The sequence below is a fragment of the Canis lupus genome, chromosome 37, assembly GCF_048164855.1.
Source record: "Canis lupus baileyi chromosome 37, mCanLup2.hap1, whole genome shotgun sequence".
NCBI lineage: Eukaryota > Metazoa > Chordata > Mammalia > Carnivora > Canidae > Canis > Canis lupus.
In genome coordinates this window covers 12,392,140-12,398,326 of record NC_132874.1, presented here as the reverse complement: position 1 = coordinate 12,398,326, position 6,187 = coordinate 12,392,140, and the positions used below count along the sequence as shown (strand labels likewise).

At 44.2% G+C, this 6,187-nt stretch overlaps 1 pseudogene; it reads right to left on the bottom strand.

Moving 5' to 3' along the window:
- Nucleotides 1-254: 254 nt before the first annotated feature.
- On the bottom strand, nucleotides 255-1,889 carry LOC140626387 (histone chaperone ASF1B pseudogene; annotated as a pseudogene).
- Nucleotides 1,890-6,187: the final 4,298 nt, after the last annotated feature.

The following is a 6,187-nucleotide window of genomic DNA, read 5'->3' as shown; positions in this document are numbered from 1 at the left end:
ATTCAATCTTTTATGATAGGTTGTTTTGGTTGAAGCATATGAAGAAAATCCAGACATTGTATTGGATTAAGGGAGAAGAATTGCAATAGTCTTTTCAGATTATTTTTCATACTGTCCCAAACTGGAAAAGTGATAGTTTCTTAAAAGTTAGTTGTAACATGGAATCTGAAAACGTATCAATAAATTTTTCATACTCTGTTATATTAAAATTGATTGATCTATCTTGTACTTTGTTTTTTTTGTTGTTGTTGTTGTTTTAGATCAACCAAACATATTTAACATAAAAACCTTTTAATATACAAACTGTAATCACAATTGCATCCACATAGCAGTGAGGGAATGGGGTGTTGCAGGGAGCATGGCAAGGGGAGAGGTTTTCAGGGTCCCTATGGTTTCCTGTGCCTGCAAGAGCATGAGGTCTTCGCAGAGGGCAGATTAAGGCAGGCAGAGGGGCCCTGATGCCAGCATTGAGACAGACTCCACCAACCTGCCACCTTCCCACCATGGCAGCCTCCAGGAAAAGCCAGATCCAATTAAGAGAGGACAGGAAGGTGGTTGTACGGAGAGGAGTCAACCATCATTCCTTAGCATCCTGCTAAGCATACCTTTGGGAACAGACTTTTCCAGAGGCTGTTGGATTAAAAGACCTAAAAACTATCCTAGGAGGACAGAAATTGTGTCCAAGTCCACCTTCTAACCAAGCTTGGTTCCTTGCCTGTGACTCCAAAAAGCTGGGTGGATTTGCTCAGATGTTTGGGGAGGGACAAGAATGACAGAGCCTTCGGCTCAACAGGCCTGGAGCCTTGCCAGGCGTTGACCAAGAAATCCTCAAGGCAAGCCAGGGAGGTCTGTGGGAAGAGCTCTGGGTCAATGGTACTCACAGGAGCATGGTGGCAGAAAGGCCTGCAGGTGGAATTTATAGTGTGTGTGGAAGACAGAAAAGACACATGTCACAAAGAATTAAAAAGTGAAGTACCTGCTTCTTACAGGCCTGGGCAGTAGAGGTAAAAGCTGATCCTTCTGGGTCAGGGTTGGGAGAGACCTGAGGCCTGCTCCTTCCTCAGAACCACGTCTGGCTTGGGTATAGTTGATGGCCCCAAAGTCCTCTAGATGGCCTCCGTGGGATTGTCCAGGAGGCCCAGCTGCCCTCTCCAGATGTGCTAGGAGACTGGCCACAGTCCCGGCTGGGCCCAGGTAGGGCCTGGATTCCTCGAGTTAGATGCAGTCCATGGAATTCTCGGGTAGGAGCCCAGGAATGCAACCTGGGAGACCCAAGCCTTTGATGGGAGCACAGCTGAAGGGGAGGCCACAGCCCAGGGTGGGGTCCTGGTTCTCTATGGCCTCTAGTATGTCCATGTTGTCCCAGTTGATGTGGAAGCGGGTCACTCGGGGGTTTGAGGCCCAGATGTTCCTCTGGAGCTGAGAGAAGTCTGGCTTCAGGGGTGGGTTCTCCCTCAGCTCGGGATTGGGGTATTCATTGTTGACGTAGTAGTCCACACGGACGAACTCCTGTCCATGGTAGGTGCAGGTGATGAGGACCACGGTCACACCCACAGCATCAGTCTCTGGGATGAGGGATGGGTTGGGGACATCAGCCTGAAAGATGAACATGTGCCTCCCTACTGGGACAGGGCCAACTAGCACAGAGTCCAGGATTTGGTCAAACTCCTCACTCTCAGCTGAGCCAACATAAATGATCTTCCATTCTAGATCGTCCGCCAGGGCCTCATTGCACTCGAAGCTGATCTCGAACCGGAAGGGGCTGTGGAAAGGGCTCGGATTCTCCAGCACCGCCACGTTCAGCACAGAAACCTTGGCCATCGCCTCACCGGGCGGCGGCAGAGGCCACAGCTGGGGCCAAGCCCGCACCTGAGTCCTCTGCAGTCAGCGGGGTGGCGTTACTCCCTACCGCTCCCGCCTCTTCTGTCCGCCGACTGAAGTGCCTATCTTGTACTTTGAATGGACCTTTTATCTACTTATAATTTTATGGCATGAAGCACTGACCATTTGGGTAATATTGGTTCATGCAGAATTTCCAAATTTCCAAATGTTGACACATTTCATTATAGAATATATATATATATGAGATATATAGATATTTGAGATATATAGATAGATAGATATCCCATATAGTCATATCACTACCAATCTCATCAAAAAAAAAAAAAAACTTGGCTTTCAAGTAGTATTGTGAAAATGTTAAGCTTATGGTGGTGAATACATATGAGTTTTCCAAAATTCTTTTTCATTGAAAGCTTGAATTCTCTAATTGGTAACAAAAATATCAGTTGTTTTCCTTGAAGTGATAGGCTCTCTTTGTTCATTTCCAAGAAAATGTTTGGCAAATACCCAAATCTGAATAACTATAGTTTATCAGTCAATCATTGTGGAAGGCAGAAAAAAAAAATGCCTTCCCCGCACCAAAGATATATATTCACTTCCCAATCTCTGCAACTTGTGAATATTACTTAAGGAGCCTGAGAAGAGGGGCTTATCCTGGATTATCCAGTGATGAGTCCCTTATAAGAAAGAAGACACAGAGACACAAAGGAGAGAAGGCTATGTGAAGACAAGGCAGAGACTGGTGTGATGCTGCCAAAAGCCAAGGAATGCCAAGGCACACCCATCACCACCAGAAGCTAGAAGAGACAAGGAGTAGGTTCTCTTCCAGAGCCTCCAGAAAGAGTTCAACCCTGCCAGCTCCTTGATTCAGGGCGTCCAGCCTCCAGAACTATGAGAGAATAAGTATCTGCTATTTTAAGCCACCAACACTGAGACCATTTGTTAAGACAGCTCTAGGAATACAGCCCTTCTTGCAAGTAAACATTGATGTTCCATGAAAAAGGCTGCTAGTTCAGCTGGCAATTCAATCATCACACAAGTCCTTTTCCTCAAGGTTATCCTCAGACTTCAGTGTAGAGCAGCAGGGCATGCTTCTCATTTCCTCACCCAAAATGCTAAAAAGAGAGGTACCCAAGAATTGAGATGTAATAAAATGTGTCACTTATAGAGGCCTTCTTTATACAAATGAGTGAGTGGCAGTAAAGAATATGACAACTATTGGTATAGTGGGTTCCAGTGCCTGGTTCATGCTAAGGCACCAGAGTCTTACTTATTCTCACTCCGCCCCATCATTACAAATATCAACACAGCAAAAAAAAAGAAAAGAAAAAGAAAAAGGACATTTTAGGATTACCATGAAAATTGTTTTGACCTCAAGGATGCCCTTGAAAGTGTGCTATGGGCCGCCAGGGCCTGTGGGTCACATTTTGGCAATGGGTGAAGGAAATACAGAAAGAGGTTAATTTAAAATTAGGTGGTGGGTATGTTGGTATTCACTGTATTAGTCTTTAAATTTTCCTATATATTCTTTCATTTTCATAGAGAAATGTTGGGGGAAAATGTTTTGTAAATATGTTAAAAAAAATTGTTAGCTCATTTTGTGAGGCCAAGACTGAAAGGTGAAATTACTATCCTTGGCCTGCTGTCTTCTGGCTCTGGCTCCTGTTCACCCCTTCTTGTCTCCTAACTGCTTGAACCACCTGATGATCTGGAAACATTGGGCTGCTGGGAGTAATCCAGACACACCTCCGTCTTCCCTGTCTCTATATGTCTTTTCATGTGTGATTCCTCAAACCAGAATATAATCTCTCCCCCTCCACCTCTCTTGATGCTCCTATAAAATTTTAATTCAGCTTTAGGGTTGGATTCCCAATACTTCTTCCCTGGGGAAAATTCCCTGTGTCCCCATGGACTGACATTAGGGATTCTGTATCTAGAGTCAAATGGAAGAGCAGAGCCACTGGACATCTGCCCAAGACACCAACAAACACAGGATGCTAGAACATCACTGGAATAAACTTGATGGATGATGCCAGTTACCTCAAGTTTCCATAGATGAGTCTTCAGGTAACAGGTGAAATATGAATTAATGATGAGTATTAAAGTAAATAGCGATCCAAAATGGAACCATTCTACATCTTCACAAGCCTTTCACTACTCAGGGTTTTTGCCCTGGACATGAGAAGTCGTTCTAAACAAACACGGGCCATTTCTGAGACACTTACCTTAGGTCATAGTTGGAACTCGCAAAACTCTGAAACCAAGCAATACATGTAGGGTTGATATTTGCCCGGCGTAGATGGGTCATGTTGTTGTATAAATCTTAAACACTTTAGTAGGCTTCCCAAAAAGTTGCCTGGTTTCAAAAATTGTAGTCCTGAAATGTTTCAGCTATTCTGATACATTCTGTGACTATCATAAATCTCTTATTTTGAACAAAAAGAAAAAGGTAAACAGTTTTTATTATAGAGAATTCTCTACATTCACACCAATAATACACTGAATATACATGAAAGGAATATCAGTTTGAAGAATGTCAAATGATTCGTCTGCCTGGGATGCTCATATGTTGTAGCCAGTCCATTCTTCCATGATAGCATGATATCACTGTAACTTTATTATCTAAATTTTCATCTCCCCAGTTGACTACAAGCTCCTTGAAGATGGAGACTATCTGTTTATCTTTGTATCCCAGGGCCTAGGCCAGTACCTGGTATCTAGAACATGCTCAATAATTAAGTAAATAGTAGGGGAGTGATAGTAGGGGAGATCTTGGCACATATGAAATTCAGACATCCATTATACAAATTCCACATACAGTACCTGCCTGATAACAGAAAGCAGGGATCCCACGGAAAGAACCCAGCTCCTTTGGCGATCCACTTAATCAATCAAGTATTTGTTGAATGACAAACACCAGCAACTCACAGGCCTCAGAGCTGAATGCAGAACAAAATAAGGTCCCTGACCTTCTGGAGTGAATAATGCTAACTCCACAGACAGTCACGAAACAATTTGAGAAAGATTAAGCGTGTGGAGTTCCATAAAACAAAAGCTGGCAGAGGCCCTTCAGGGGACCCAGAATTTGAATATAGGATGCTACAGAAACCTGTTCCTTCCTTTATTATACAACAATTGAATGCAAACAATGGGAATCTGATGCAGTAGGGAATCTGAGGCCTAGATTTCCAAGCAAGCTGATAGGTCATGCAGTATGTGACCCCCTAAAAATATAATAATAATAAATCAAGTCAACAAAAATGTAAGGACTCTCAGAAAAGCATCTCTATACAGTGTATCTAAATATCTCTTCAAGAATGAAAAAAATATATATTTTGATTACTTTTCTGTGTAGCCCATGGGCTGTTTTTAGGTCCTAAGGTAAATTTACCATTTACCATCGCCAGGAGAGATTAAAAAACATAACCATTCACTAGGGGCACCTGGGTGGCTCAGGTTGTGATCCTGGGGTCCTGGGATCCAGTCCCGCATCAGGCTCCCTGCAGGGAGACTGCTTCTCCCTCTGTCTATGTCTCTGCCTCTCTCTCTGTGTCTCTCATGAATAAATAAACAAAATCTTTTAAAGCATAAATAAATAACCACTCACCAAGTCACTTCACCAACATTTACCAAGTGACTTTATATCTGTCCTCTCATTAAATCCTTATAACATCTCTAAGCACTGCAGCCCTTACAGCTAGCAATCAGAATCCTGTGGTGGACCCCACACTCTCCTCCAGCCATGTGCCCCTCCTACCCCACAAGAGGCCAAAGCGATAGGGCTCCCCCAGAGCCCTCACCCCCATCAGCTTCTAGCATGGTAGCAAACACAGGATGCAGTTAAATTTGGATTTCAGATAAACACGGGATTCTTGTTTTCAATAATGCCCCACATTTAGCATATGTATGTCTCAGAAGAGCGAATTTCTACCCAACTTTCATGACCAAGCCAAATGTCAAGGCCTCAGTGCTCTCATTCCCCTCCACCTGCGCCCACAGGTAGGAGTGCACACCTCCTCCTCTGCACACGTGTTGTACTTCACCCACACACCTGCGTTGCTTTTCTCTTTCTATCCCAGGGCACTGGACAGTCAACTCCTGTGCCAGTCCCACCTCCTCTATTCAACGAAACCTCTTCAGCGATAGAGACCTGTTTTAGGTGAGGGCCCTGCAATCCTGTGTTCCCCTACTAAAGTGTTTGAGCCTTGCCTGTGGAAACTTCGACCTCTCTCAAATGCTAGGGTCCACGTCAGGCTGGGTGACATCTGTGCACGGGAACCCCATGGACACCATGACAGTTGGTGTCACCGAGTCACAGGAAGAGCACTAGGGAGTCCCCTCCCTT